The sequence below is a fragment of the Hylobates moloch genome, unplaced genomic scaffold (assembly GCF_009828535.3).
Source record: "Hylobates moloch isolate HMO894 unplaced genomic scaffold, HMol_V3 SCAFFOLD_9, whole genome shotgun sequence".
Lineage (NCBI taxonomy): Eukaryota > Metazoa > Chordata > Mammalia > Primates > Hylobatidae > Hylobates > Hylobates moloch.
Window position 1 is genome coordinate 5,741,265 of NW_026652284.1, and position 15,090 is coordinate 5,756,354.

The 15,090-nt window shown below is 49.6% G+C and overlaps 1 protein-coding gene across 1 annotated transcript in view; it reads right to left on the reverse strand.

Moving 5' to 3' along the window:
* NOL9 (nucleolar protein 9) overlaps window positions 1-15,090 on the reverse strand; it is a 239,836-nt gene that overhangs the window by 74,184 nt on the left and 150,562 nt on the right. The gene's annotated exons all lie outside the window — the stretch shown is intronic.

Genomic DNA, 15,090 nt, shown 5'->3' on the forward strand with positions numbered 1-15,090 from the left:
CTGCAGTAAAACTGGGAGCGCTGAGCGCCAGCCTGGAGGTGCATGTGCTGCAGTGAGGAGCCCTGAAACATGCCGTGTTTTACTGCACACGATGTGCCCTTGAATGGAGTCCAGGCGAGTCGGCATCACCAAAAAAAATCCACCAAAAAACACCCAAGAGGGGAGAAGCAGTCACCCCCCACGTTTTGGAATGACACCTTTTTACTTGTTAGGCAGTTTGACCTTTTCCGAATTTTCTACAGTGCACATACATTTGTTACTTACGTCTTTAAATTAAAACCCATGCAACTCCGGCTCCCCAGTGCAATTTGAACAACCCATTTACACTCAGCGAGGTAGCTCTGAAGGAACTGTGCCTCACCCCGGTGACCCTTGAGTTACCAGACCGTGGAGGCAGCCCACAGCATGATCTGTAGCTCCCAGGAGCAGGGGCAGTCCAAGTCAGAACTCTGTGATTTCAAGACTTTTATACTAAGAATTTCGTTTTTCTGTTTTCTTTTTTTGAGACTGCGTCTCGCTCTGTCGTCCAGGCTGGAGTGCAGTGGCGCAACCCCCGATCACTGCAAGCTCCGCCTTCGGGGTTCACACCATTCACCTGCTTCAGCCTCCAAAGTAGCTGGGACTACAGGCGCCCGCCACCATGCCCGGCTAATTTTTTGTGTTTTTAGTAGAGACAGGGTTTCACTGTGTTAGCCAGGATGGTCTCAATCTCCTGACCTCATGATCCGCCCGCCTCTGCCTCCCAAAGTGCTGGGATTACAGGCGTAAGCCACCACGCTCGGCCTTCTGTTTTCTTTTTTTTGATACAGAGTCTCGTTCTGTCACCCAGGCTGGAATGCGGTGGTGTGATAGTTCACTACAACCTCTGCCTTCCAGTTTCAAGCGATTCTCCTGCCTCAACCACCCTGAGTAGCTGGGCCCACAGGCATGCACCACCACGTTTGGCTTATTTTTGTGTTTTTAGTACAGATGTGTCCGGAATTGGTGGGTTCTTGGTCTCACTGACTTCAAGAATGAAGCTGTGGACCCTCACGGTGAGTGTTACAGCTCTTAAGGTGGAGCGTCTGGCGTTTGTTCCTTCTGATGTTCGGATGTGTTCAGAGTTTCTTTCTTCTGGTGGGTTCGTGGTTTTGCTGGCTCAGGAGTGAAGCTGCAGACCTTCGCGGTGAGTGTTACGGCTCATAAAGGCAGTGTGGACCCAAAGAGTGAGCAGCAGCAGGAGTTACTGCAAAGAGCAAAAGAACAGGCCGGGCGCGGTGGCTCACGCTTGTAATCCCAGCACTTTGGGAGGCCGAGGCGGGCGGATCACGAGGTCAGGAGATCGAGACCACGGTGAAACCCCGTTTCTACTAAAAATACAAAAAAATTAGCCGGGCGTGGTGGCGGGCATGTGTAGTTCCCAGCTACTCGGAGAGGCTGAGGCAGGAGAATGGTGTGAACCCGGGAGGCGGAGCTTGCAGTGAGCCGAGATTGCGCCACTGCACTCCAGCCTGGGCGACAGAGCGAGACTCCATCTCAAAAAAAAAAAAAAAAGAGCAAAAGAACAAAGCTTCCACAGTGTGGAAGGGGACCGAGCCGGTTGCCACTGTGCTGGCTCCGGCAGCCTGCTTTTATTCTCTTATCTGGCCCCACCCACATCCTGCTGATTGGTAGAGCTGAGTGGTCTGTTTTGACAGGGCCCTGATTGGTGTGTTTATAATCCCTGAGCTAGACAGAAAGGTTCTCCATGTCCCCACCAGATTAGCTAGATACAGAGTGTTGACACAAAGGTTCTCCACCTCCCCACCAGATTAGCTAGATAGAGTGTGGACACAAAGGTTCTCCGAGTGCCCACTAGAGTAGCTAGATACAGAGTGTCGATTGGTGCATTCACAAACCCTGAGCTAGCCACAGGGTGCTGATTGGTGTGTTTACAAACCTTGAGCTAGGTACAGAGTGCCGATTGGTGTATTTACAATCCCTGAGCTAGACATAAAGGTTCTCCAAGTCCCCACCAGAGTAGCTAGATACAGTGTTGATTGGTGCATTCACAAACACTGAGCTAGACACAGGGTGCTGATTGATGTGTTTACAAACCTTGAGCTAGATACAGAGTGCTGATTGGTGTATTTACAATCCCTTAGCTAGACCTAGACATAAAGGTTCTCCACGTCCCCACCAGACTCAGGAGCCCAGCTGGCTTCACCCAGTGGATCCTGCACCAGGGCTGCAGGTGGAGCTGCCTGCCAGTCCCGTGCCCTGTGCCTGCACTCTTCAGCCCTTGGGTGGTCGATGGGACTGGGTGCTGTGGAGCAGAGGGCGGCGCTCGTCGGGGAGGCTCGGGCCGCACAGGAGCCCACGGAGCCGGGGGGAGGCTCAGGCATGGCAGGCGGCAGGTCCCCAGCCCTGCCCTGTGGGAAGGCAGCTAAGGCCCGGCAAGAACTTGAGCACAGCAGCTGCTGGCCCAGGTGCTAAGCCCCTCACTGCCTGCGGCCGGTCAGGCCGGCCGGGTAAGCCGGCTGCTCTGAGTGCGGGGCCTGCGGAGCCCACGCCCAGCCGGAACTCGCGCTGGCACGCACCGCGCAGAACCCCGGTTCCCGCCCACACCTCTCCCTCCACACCTCCCCGCAAGCTGAGGGAGCCAAGTCCGGCCTTGGCCAGCCCAGAAAGGGGCTCCCACAGTGCAGCGGCGGGCTGAAGGGCTCCTCAAGTGCCGCTAAAGTGGGAGCCCAGGCAGAGGAGGTGCCGAGAGCAAGCGAGGGCTGTGAGGACTGCCAGCACGCTGTCACCTCTCACAGATGTGGTTTCACCATGTTGGCCAAGCTGGTCTTGAACTCCTGACCTCAGGTGATCCACCCACTCCAGCCTCCCAAAGTGCTGGGATTACAGGCCTGAGCCACTTCGTCCGGGTGCAGAATTTTGTTTTCTAGTGAGAATTAAGTTGATGCAAGCAAGCATCAAGGGCCCCCAAACCTGTTTAAACACCACCTCTTCCCAGTTGAATCCTGAAATGGTTGGAAGCAGTAACTAGATTTGGAGCCTCAGACAAGGTAGTTTCCTTTTTTTTTTTTTTTTTTTTCATTTTGGTTTCTCTCTTTTTTTTTTTTTTTTTTTTTTTAATCTTTCGAGACAGAGTCTTGGCTCTGTCACCCAGGCTGGAGTACAGTGGCACAATCCCTGCTCACTGCAGCCTCTGCCTCCAGAGCTCAAGCAGCCCTCCCATCTCCGCCTCCTGAGTAGCTGGAACCACAGGCATGTGCCACCATGCTCAGCTAATTTTTGTACTTTTTTGTATAGAAGGAGCCTCACCACATTGCCCAAGCTGGTCTTGAACTCTTGGGCTCAAGTGATCCACCTGCCTCGGCCTCTCAAAGTGCTACGATTACAGGTGTGCATCACTGTTCCCAGCCTGGCAGTTTCTTTACTTGTGATATGGGGGTGATAAATACTTTCCTGACCATTGTGAGGACTGCTTGGCAGGCTGAGTTAGGGCCTTTCTTCCTCTTCTCTCCTCAAACCTTCTGTTTCTCTATACTGCTGTTTCCCCAGCTGTGAGTGCAGCAAGAATTTACTGAGACCCCATGCTCCCTGTATAGGTGTGCTTGCTCCTCTGAGCATTACAAACATTCCATTGTTTAAAATCTTCTAAATCTGCCTGGCACGGGGGCTTGCACCCGTAATCCCAGGAGGCTGAGGCAGGAGGATCCCCTGAACCTAGGAGTTTGAAGCTGCAGTGCCCTCTGATGGCTCCTGTAAACAGCCACTGCACTCCAGCCTGGGCAACATAGTGAGACTCTGTCTCTTAAAATTAAAAAAAAAAGAAAAGTTCAAATGCTGATTGGGACACAAATCAGGGACACAAAAAGCCGGATTCCAGCCACATGCTGAACCAGAGGGAATCTTAGACAAGGATGGGCCAAGTGGTTTAGAATGAAATAGCCTGGGCCCTCCAGAGTGAGGCCAAAAAGTGATCTGGAACAGTTCCTATACTTTTGGGAAAGGGTGTGGCTACCCTTCCGCCTGAGACAGCATCTGTCCCTCCTGCTCACATCACAACCCCGAAGGTGGTAGAGGGACCCAGAAAAGATAACAGCTCAGCCCAGAGATTATCGTATACCCATTCTTCACTGTAGAAAGAAAATAGTCCTCTAGATTACTACTTATGATGTTGCCCTGTTTTTAAGGATGGCAATGGGGGAGCCCAGTTCCTCGGCAAAAACCTTGTGAATGATTTTGGCCATAGCGCTAATGGATTTACACTGATTTTGCACCTTCCACAGTCTCATCTTCTCATGTTAGGCTATTTTCTACTTGCCCCTCAAGCTATGGGCCATTTCTATCCCTGCTTTCAACAAAACATCTCAAAAGAGCTGCTTACACACACACCCTCTCCCCTCACCTCCCATCCTCCTTTGAACCTGTTCCAGTTAGGTTTTTGATTCTACCAGTCAATCTATCAAGGTCACTAATTCCTTCCAAGTTGCTAAATCCGATAATCTGTTGTCAGAAGTCATTTTCCTTGACCTCTCAACGGCATTGAGCAGATGTGCCCTCCCTATCCTGGAAGCACTCCTCCCTCACATCCGTCTTCCTCCCTCGCTGGCCACCACTCAGCCTGCTCTGCTGGCACTGCCTCCCTGCCTCCTCTCGGAACTTTAGACAAGCCCCCAGCAGTGCTTGAACTCTTGAGGTCTCATTCTGTCTCATCACTTTTTTTTTTTTTTTCCTTCAGACACGGTTTCATTCTGTCACCCAGGCTGGAGCACAGTGGTGCAATCACAACTCACTGCAGCCTTGACCTCCTGGGCTCAGATGATCCTCCCACGTCAGCCTCCTGAGTAGCTAAGACCACAGGCACACACCACCATGCCCGGCTATTTTTTCTGTTTCTTTGTAGAGTCTAGTCAGGCTGGTCTCGAACTCCTGGGCTCAAGCAATCCACCCATCTTGGCCTCCCAAACCAAAGTGCTGGGATTACAGGCATGAGCCACCATGCCTGCCTGTCTCATCACTCTAAATTTATTTTTATTTTTATTTTTTTGAGACAAAGTCTCATTCTGCTGCCCAGGCTGGAGTGCAGTGGCGCAAGAGATTGTCATGCTCCAGCCTCCAGAGTAGCTGGAATTACAGGCGCCCACCACCACACTCAGCTAAATTTTGTATTTTTAGTAGAGACAGGGTTTCACCATGTTGGCCAGGCTGGTCTTGAACTCGCGCTCTCAGGTGATCTGCCCGCCTCGGCCTCCCAAAGTGCTGGGATTACAGGCATGAGCCACCGCACCCAGCCTGTCTCATCACTGTAAGTCCCATCTGTATAATACATATCTCTGGCCAGCTCAGAGCCCTCCCCTAAATTCTAGATCCATGTATCCCCTTGTCTGCACCAAGTCTCACTTTGGTTGCATGGCAGGCACCCGACACTCACCTTGTCCTGATGCCCCTCAGAAATGGCCATCCCAGGAAATTGCAGTCCCTTCCCTCCAGTTGCTCAAGCCAAGACCCAAGGAGTCACCCGTGACTCCCTCTCTCCCTCACACCCCTCATCGAAACCATCAGCACATCCTGCAAGCTCTGCCTTCAAAATGAATCTGGGATCTGACCAGTCCTCACTGTGGCATTCAGGGATCTGCCCCATAGCCACATCCACGCTTCTGACCTCATGAGCCCTCTCCCCTGGCTCACATAGCTCCAGCCACCCTGAGCTCCCGGACAGTCCTCAAATGTGCCAGACATACCTCAGAGGCTTCACACTTGCTCCTTCCTCTGCCTGGACCACCCTTTTATTCAGGCAAACATCACCTTCTAAATAAGGCCTTCCCCAGCCATTCTCTGTTAGGCCCATTGCAGTCTCCCCACTCTTCTCCAGTACTCCCAGTTTTCCTCCCTGGTTTATTTTTCTCGTTAGCACCTAACACCATTTAATACATATTGCACCCATATGTTTATTGCCTCTCCCCCAACTAGAAGGTATAGAGCAGGAATTTTTTACTGTTTTATTCACTGCTGTATCCCAAGCTCCAAGAAGAGTGCCTAGCTCGTAGTAGGTACTCAATAAATATTTTATGAATGACTTCATAGAGATAATTATTACATCAACAGCAGATATTAATTCATTATATTTAGCTTATACTCTTTAGAAATATTGGCAAACTATCACTTTAAACAATCTTTAAATATTTTAAACTATCTTTAAACATATGGTTTAGGCCGGGCGCAGTGGCTCATGCCTGTAATCCCAGCACTTTGGGAGGCCGAGGTGGGCAGATCACGAGGTCAGGAGATCAAGACCATCCCGGCTAACACGGTGAAACCCCATCTCTACTAAAAATACAAAAAATTAGCCGGGCGTGGTGGCGGGCGCCTATAGTCCCAGCTACTCAGGAGGCTGAGGCAGGAGAATGGCTTGAACCTGGGAGGCGGAGCTTATAGTGCACCGAGATCCTGCCACTGCACTCCAGCCTGGGCCACAGAACAAGACTTCGTCTCAAAAAAAAAAAAAAAAAGAAAAAAAATATATATCTATAGGTGGTTTAAAATAGGGCTGGGCGCGGTGGCTCACGCCCGTAATCCCAGTACTTTGAGAGGCTGAGGCAGGCAGATCAAGACCATCCTGGCCAAGATGGTGAAACCCCATCTGTACTAAAAATACAAAAATTAGCTGGGCATAGCAGCACGCACCTGTAGTCCCAGCTACTCGGGAGGCTGAGGCAGGAGAATCACTTGAACCCAGGGGGCGGAGGCTGCAGTGAGTCAAGATCGCGCCACTGCACTCCAGCCTGGGCAATGAAGCGAGACCCCATCTCAAAAAAAAAAAAGACTCACTGCAGCCTCTACCTCACTGGCTCAAGCGGTCCTCCCACCTCGCCCTCTCAAGTAGCTGAAACCCCAGGCACACACCACTGGCTGTTTTTCTATTTTTTGTAGAAATGGGGATCTCACCATGTTGCCCAGGCTGGTCTTGAACTCTTGGGCTCAAGCAATCTCCCCACTTTGGCCTCCCAAAATGCTGGGATTTCAGGTGTGAGCCATCATGCCTGGCCAGGAATCATAATATTGAGGAAAAGGAGGAAGATATAAAAGAATCCCTGGCCAGGCACGGTGGCTTACGTCTGTAATCCCAGCACTTTGGGAGGCGAAGGTGGGCAGATCATGAGGTCAGGAATTCAAGACCAGTCTGGCAGCTGGGCGCAGTGGCTCATGCCTGTAATCCCAGCACTTTGGGAGGCTGAGGCGAGTGGATCACGAGATCAGGAGATCGAGACCATCATGGCTAACACGGTGAAACCCCGTCTCTACTAAAAATACAAAAAATTAGCTGGGCGTGGTGGTGGGCACCTGTAGTCCCAGCTACTTGGGAGGCTGAGGCAGGAGAATGGCATGAACCTGGGAGGCGGAGCTTGCAGTGAGGCGAGATCCCGCCACTGCACTCCAGCCTGGGCAACAGAGCGAGACTCCGTCTCAAAAAAAAAAAAAAAGACCGGTCTGGCCAACAAGATGAAACCCCTTCTCGGCTGGGCGCAGTGGCTCACACCTGTGAGCTTGCAGTGAGCTGAGATCGTGCCACTGCACTCTAGCCTGGGCGACTGAGCGAGACTCCATCTCAAAAAAAAAAAAAAGCCCTTCTCTACTCGGGAGGCTGAGGCAAGAGAATCGCTTGAACCCAGGAAGCAGAGGTTGCAGTGAGCCGAGATCACGCCTTTGCACTCCAGCCCGGTTGACAATGCAAGACTCCGTCTCAAAAACAACAACAACAACAGCAAAAAAGAAAAAACCAATGAATACCTATAGTTTGACGCCACACACGCAATGGTCTAAAACTCTGTTAGGAGAACCTAAGTAGGTGGTAAAGCTATAAAGAAAACAAGGAAATTATTATCACAAAACTCAGGATAGGGGGACTTCTCAACGGGAGCGAGAGGATTGTGCTGGGGGATCACCTGGGGTCAGGAGTATTCATGTTTTCTTGACCTGGGGAATAGTGTACATGCTTACAATAAATGTTTTACATTGTGCATATGCTTTATGCATTTTTATGTTTATGTTCCAATTTTTTAAAATTAATGGGGATATCTGGGATGTGAGGTTATGGGCAATTTTCTTTAATTTTTTTTTTTTTTTTTTTGAAGCAGAGTCTCACTTTGTTGCCCAGGCTGTCGCTGGCACGATCTCAGCTCACTGCAAACCTCTGCCTCCTGGGTTCAAGGGATTCTCCTGCCTCAGCCTCCCGAGTAGCTGGGACTACAGGCACGTGCCACCACGCCCGGCTAATTTTTTGTATTTTTAGTAAAGACAGCATTTCACCGTGTGAGCCAGGATGGTCTCCATCTCCTGACCTCGTGTTCCACCTGCCTCGACCTCTCAAAGTGCTGGGATTACATGCGTGAGCCACCGAGGCCGGCCTCTTTCTTTATATTTTTAAGGAAGTAGTCAGCCTGCCTGGTGGTTAAGGGTGTGGACCATCCAGTCAAAATTCTGTATCATAGCTTTACTTCCTACCCAGGCAGGTCACCTACCCACTCACTGGACAGGTTGCTTCATCAGTAATGTGATCATAGTGCTGTGAGAATTGAACAAGTAAGGGAAGACATGCAATTAGGCATTCTAAAATATTAACTATTAGTGTATTTGACTCCATTACACATAATAAATGTCAGTTTTTGAACTGAAGATTTGCTTCTTGGGTAACCTTGAGTCTATAACTCAGAGCTCTAAAATAGAAGAGGACCAGGCTCAGTGGCTAACTCCTGGAATCCCAGCACTTTGGGAGGCCAAGGCAGGAGGATCACTTGAGGCCAGGGGTTCAAGACCAGCCTGGGCAACATACAGAGACCCCCATCTCCACAAAAAATTAAAAAATTAGCCGGGTGTGTGGTGACTTACACCTGTAATCCCAGTACTTTGGGAGGCTGAGGCAGGCGGATCATGAAGTCAGGAGATTGAGACCATCCTGGCTAACACAGTGAAACCCCGTCTCTACTAAAAATACAAAAAAAAAAATTAGCTGGGCGTGGTGGCGGGCACCTGTAGTCCTAGCTACTCAGGAGGCTGAGGCTAGAGAATGGCACGAACCAGGGAGGCAGAGCTTGCAGTGAGCCGAGATCACACCACTGCACTCCAGCCTGGGCGACAGAGCAAGACTGTCTCAAAAAAAAAAAAATTAGCCGGGTGTGGTGGCACACACCTGTAGTCCCAGCTACTCTGGAGGCTGAGGTGGGAAGATTGATTGAACCCAGGAGGCAGAAATTGCAGTGAGCCAAGATCACGCCAATGCACTCCAGCCTGGGTGACAGAGCGAGACTCCGTCTCAAAAAAAAAAAAAAAAAAAAAGAAAGGTGTGTGGAACAGGGCCTGACATAGAGGAAGGGCTGTGTACAGCTTTGTGAACCAGCTTGAGAAGCCAAGCAGCCCTGAGGTCCTGGGGGCTGCAGGAATGGATGCGTTTGACCAGATGGGATTCAGATCACCTTGGCCCAAGGAGAAGACCCTAACTGGTTCAAGCTGGGATTCACACAAGAGGAGGACACTGCAGGATTCTCCAGGGCCTGCCATCACGGCCTCCCAGGAATCATACAAGATGCAGCCGGAGAGCCACTCTGTTCACATAGCCACTCTGTTTCTTTCATGTTAATGCATTTAGCTCTTGTGTTTATCCTCTGCGGGGATGATAGACACTTCATGATTATTCCTCTTGTCCATGGAATTGAATAGACAAGACCCTAAGTCTGTTGCCAGCAGGAAACGTGAGTAAATGCTGAAGCATACACATAGTCTTCCGTTCCCAAAGGGCCGACACATCTAAAAGACAAACTGAAGAGGCTACTTAGAGGGGTACGATGGCTCTCCTCTGTAATCCCAGCACTTGGGGAGGCTGAGGCAGGTGGATCACTTGAGCCTAGGAGTGCCCGACCACCCCCTACACCATATCAAAAAAACTTTCCAAAAAAAAAAAAATTAGCCGAGCATGGTGGTGTGCACCTGTGGTACCAGCTACATGGGAGGCTGAGGCGGGAGGATCTCCTGAGCCTGGGGAGATCATCTGGACATCAGAATAAGACCATCTCAAAAAAAAAAAGGAACAGCCTCTCCTCCTAACTTAACCTTTTTTTTTTTATTTGAGATGGAATTTTGCTCTTGTGGCCCAGGCTGGAGTGCAATGGCACCATCTCGGCTCACCGCAGACTCCGCCTCTCAGGTTCAAGAGATTCTCCTGCCTCAGCCTCCCAAGCAGCTGGGATTACAGGCATGCCATGTGCCACCATGCCCGGCTAATTTTGTATTTTTAGTAGAGACAGGGGTTCTCCATGTTGGTCAGGCTGGTCTCGAACTCCCGACCTCAGATGATCCACCCACCTCGGCCTCCCAAAGTGCTGGGATTACAGGGGTGAGCCACCACGCCTGGCCTTTTTTTTCTTTGAGACAGTGTCTTGCTCTGTCCCCCAGGCTGGAGTACAGTGGCATGATCACAGCTCACTGCAGCCTCAACCTCCTGGACTAAAGAGGTTCTCCCACCTGAGCCTCCTGAGTAGCTGGGACTACAGGTGTACACCACCAACCGTGGCCAGCTAATTCTTTCGATTTTTATAGAGACGGGGTCTCAGTATGTTTCCCAGGCTGGTCTCAAAGTCCTGGACTCAAGTGATCCTCCAGCCTTGGCCTCCCGAAGTGCTGGGATTACAGGCGTGAGTCACTGTGCCTGGCCTAACCTGACCTTTAAAGTCAAGTGCTCTGACCCCAGAATGAACCACTCCAAAGAAACATAAAACTCATAAACGACCCATTTGAAAGCGGGACCCATAATCCAAGAGGGAAAGTCAAAAATAAATGGGTCATTTCCCGGAGAAGAAAAATACCTCTATGTTCAGAGTAGACATACATTCATTTCCCAAAAGCTGCATTTGGAAATCATCTCTCTAAGTAGGTCAGACTTTAGAATTATAGCTGTGCCCCGGTGCCTGCAAATTAACGGGGTTAGTGGGAGGAGATCTAAGTGACATGACCTGGCCGGGCGCGGTGGCTCACGCCAGTAATCACAGCACTTTGGGAGGCCGAGGCGGGCGGATCACGAGGTCAGGAGATCGAGACCATCTTGGCTAACATGGTGAAACCCCGTCTCTACTAATAATACAAAAACATTAGCCGGGCGTGGTGGCGGGTCCCTGTAGTCCCAGCTACTTGGGAGGCTGAGGCAGGAGAATGGCCTGAACCCGGGAGGCGGAGCTTGCAGTGAGGCGAGATCGCGCCACTGCACTTCAGCCTGGGCGACAGAGCGAGACTCCGTCTCAAATAAATAAATAAATAAAAAGTGACATGACCTGTGAAATTCTCCGCGTTGTTTCCCGTAAGCTGCAAGGCGCTCGGTCTCTCGGTCTGTGGCCCTCTGGCTCCACCTAGGGGCCGAGCAAATTCCCAAGCGCTGGGTCCCGCGCCCCATCCGGGATCCCACGTGGGTGTCATCTCTTAGAGCGGTCTTGCTACAAATCACAATAAACGTTCCCTCACTCAAATTTTTAACGAACTCCGTGATTATGACAAAAAACACACAGTCAAGGGTAATTCTGTTTTTCCTTATGATAATAAAAAGCTGAGGTATAATTGTATGTTTCTCAAGGGCCTTGAAGAAAAATGATGTTGGTTTTATGCATCAAGTAATTGCTGTGTGAACAGCTAAAGGGCCCTCATGTGCAGGAGATAGTCAGCGTGAGCTCTGTACCAGTGTGACTGTGGCCAACACACTGGAGGCGACTGCTCCCAGCCCGCATCCCCACCCAGCAGAGGCCGGAGCCCAGGACGGTGCCCAAGTCGCTTCCTCACTGTTGGTGAGCAGGCTCCCAGAGAAAGAACTGCCTTCCAACCAAACGCCCACCAGGTGAGGGGGATTTGGGTGAAACGGACACACATTCATCTTGACACCTAGGATCACTCAGAGGGCAGAACTACCTTTTGTCCTCAACAGGACAATAACTCAAGTTAGATTCAGTATCAGCGGGAATGACCTGGAGGGGTTCCTAACCGGTGATGAGGTGGCTAACTAGTTGAGTAAAAATGTTATAAACCAAAGGGTCCGGAGTCCTACAGCCCAAACCCACCTCCAGGCACCTCCTAGCTGTGTGGCCTTAGGTAAGTTCCTTGGCCCCTCTGCACTTCAGTTTTCTCATCTGAAAATGGGGCAATAATAGTATCTACCTTGTCAAGTTTGTGTAAGGATTAGATGAGTTACCAGGTACACATCAGAGCAGGGCCTGGCGCATAGGGAGAGCCTGGTAGATAGTAGCACCATTATACCTAATTCATAATTAGCATTCTCAAAGGCCAAACAGGCATTTATTGAGCATCTTATATACACCAGGCCCTGTGCTAGGCGCTAGTATCTTACCTATGATACCAGATGGCACAGAAACCATCTGGGTATTCATAAAGTGCACTTGCAGAAAAAATGCACAAATCGTAATTGTACGGCTTAATGCATGATCATAAAGGAATGCACCCATTAACCCGTCCCCAGATCAAGGAAGACATCACCAGCACCCCAGAAGTGCTTCTCTTGCTTTCTGCCAAATATGGGGACTACTTCTCCCTAAAGGGAATAACCATCCACATCAGTGCTGTAGTGTGTAGCAGGAATTTATGCATGCTTGTTGCTGTATAATGTTGCACTGCATGAATAATGAATATAAGGATCTTTGCATTTCTTTTTTTTTTTTTTTTTTTGAGATGGAGTCTCACTATGTCGCCCAGGCTGGAATGCAGTGGCGCAATCTCAGCTCACTGCAAGCTCCGCCTCCCGAGTTCACGTCATTCTTCTGCCTTAGCCTCCTGAGGAGCTGGGACTACAGGCACCCGCCATCATGCCCAGCTAATTTTTTGTACTTTTTGTAGAGATGGGGTTTCACTATCTTAGCCAGGATGGTCTCGATCTCCTGACCTTGTGATCCACCCTCCTCAGCCTCCCAAAGTGCTGGGCTTACAGGCATGAGCCACCGTGCCTGGACTGCACTTCTTTCTTTTCTTTTTTGGAGACCGAGTCTCACTCAGTGGCCCAGGCTGGGGTGCAGTGGCACAATCTTGGCTCACTGCAACCTCCACCTCCCAGGTTCAAATGATTCTCCTGCCTCAGCCTCCCGAGTAGCTGGGATTACAGGCACCCGCAATCATGCCTGGCTAACTTTTGTATTTTTTGTATTTTTTTGTTGAACACGGGGTTTCACTATGGGGTTTCACCATGTTGGCCAGGCTGGTCTTGAACCCCTGACCTCAAGTGATCTGCTTGCCTCAACCTCCCAAAGTGCTAGGATTACAGGCATGAGCCACCATACCCTGCCAAATTATGATTCATTTAATGTCTGTGGCATCTATAGTGACTCCCCTCTTTCATCCCCAATATTAATAACTTGCAACATTTCTTTTTTCTTTAGTAGTCAAGCTTAGTTTATCAATTTTATTGATGATTTAAAGAAATCAGCTTTTGGTTTCAAGTATTTCAGCTATTTTCTGTTTTCTAGATTTCTGTTCTTTTTATTTCCTTCCTTTGACATATTTTGGATTTAATTGGCTCATCTTTTTCTAGCTTCTTAAGCTGGAAGTTTAGATAATTGCTTTTTTTATTTTTATATTTTTGAGACACAGTCTCACTCTGTCACCCAGGCTGGAGTGCAGTGGGGCAATCTCAGCTCACCGCAACCTCTGCTTCCTGGGTTCAAGTGATTCTCCTGCCTCAGCCTCCTGAGTAACTTGGATTACAGGGGTTTCGTCATGTCCAAGTTGGTCTCGAACTCCTGACCTCAAGTGATCCGCCCACCTTGGCCTCCCAAAGTGCTGGGATTACAGATATGAGCCACCATGCCTGGCCAGATAATTGCTTTTCTTTTTATTTATTTATTTATTTGTTTGTTTGTTTTGAGACAGTCTCGCTCTGTCACCCAGGCTGGAGTGCATTGGTGCAATCACCTGGCCAATAATTGCTTTTAGATGTTACATTTTCTCTTTTCTTTTTTCTTTCTTTTCTTTTCTTTTTTTTTTTTTTTTTTTCACTCTTGTTACCCAGGCTGGAGTGCAATGACGCGATCTTGGCTCACCACACCCTCTGCCTCCTGGGTTCAAGTAAGTCTCCTGCCTCAGCCTCCCAAGTAGCTGGGATTAGAGGCATGTGCCACCACGCCTGGCTAATTTTGTTTTTTAGTAGAGACGGGTTTCTCCACGTTGGTCAGGCTGGTCTGGAATTCCCAACCTCAGGTGATCCACCCGCCTTGGCCTCCCAAAGTGCTGGGATTACAGGCGTGAGCCAACCAACGTGCCCTAGATGTTACTTTTCTAGCATAACCCTTTAAAACTCTGAATGTACCCACAGGCCAGCATAGTGGCTCACGCCTGTAATCCTAGCATTTTGGGAGGCCGAGGCGGGTGGATTGCCTGAGTTCAGGAGTTGGAGACCAGCCTGGGCAACATGGTGAAACCCTGTCTCTACTAAAATACAAAAAATTAGCCGGGCGTGGCGGCATGCACCTGTAGTCCCAGCTACTCTGGAGGCTGAGGCAGGACAATCACTTGAACCTGGGAGGCGGAAGTTGCAGTGAGTCGAGATCGCGCCACTGCACTCCAGCCTGGGTAACAGAGTGAGACTCCATCTCCAAAAAAAAAAAAAAAAAAAAAAACTCTAAATGTACCCACAAGCATTGCTTTAGCTATATCCCATAAATCTTGTTATGTTGTATTTTCATTTCCATTTAGTTCATAACATTCTCGAGTTTTCCTTGTGATTTCATCTTTGACTCATTTGTTATTTATAAGTCATTGTTTAATTTGTTTAATTTTGGGCCCGGCAGGGTGGCTCATGCCTGTAATCCCAGCACTCTGGGAGTCCGAGGAGGGCAGATTGCTTGAGGTCATGAGTTCGAGACTAGCCAGACCAACATGGCAAAACCCCCATCTCTACTAAAAATACAAAATTAGCCGGGTATGGTGGTGCATGCCTGTAATCCCAGATACTTTGGAGGCTGAGGCAGGAGAATCGCTTGAACCCAGGAGGCAGAGGTTGCAGTGAGCCAAGATGGTGCCATTGCACTCCAGCCTGGGCAACAAGAGCGAAACTCTGTCTCAAAAAAAAAAAAAAATTTG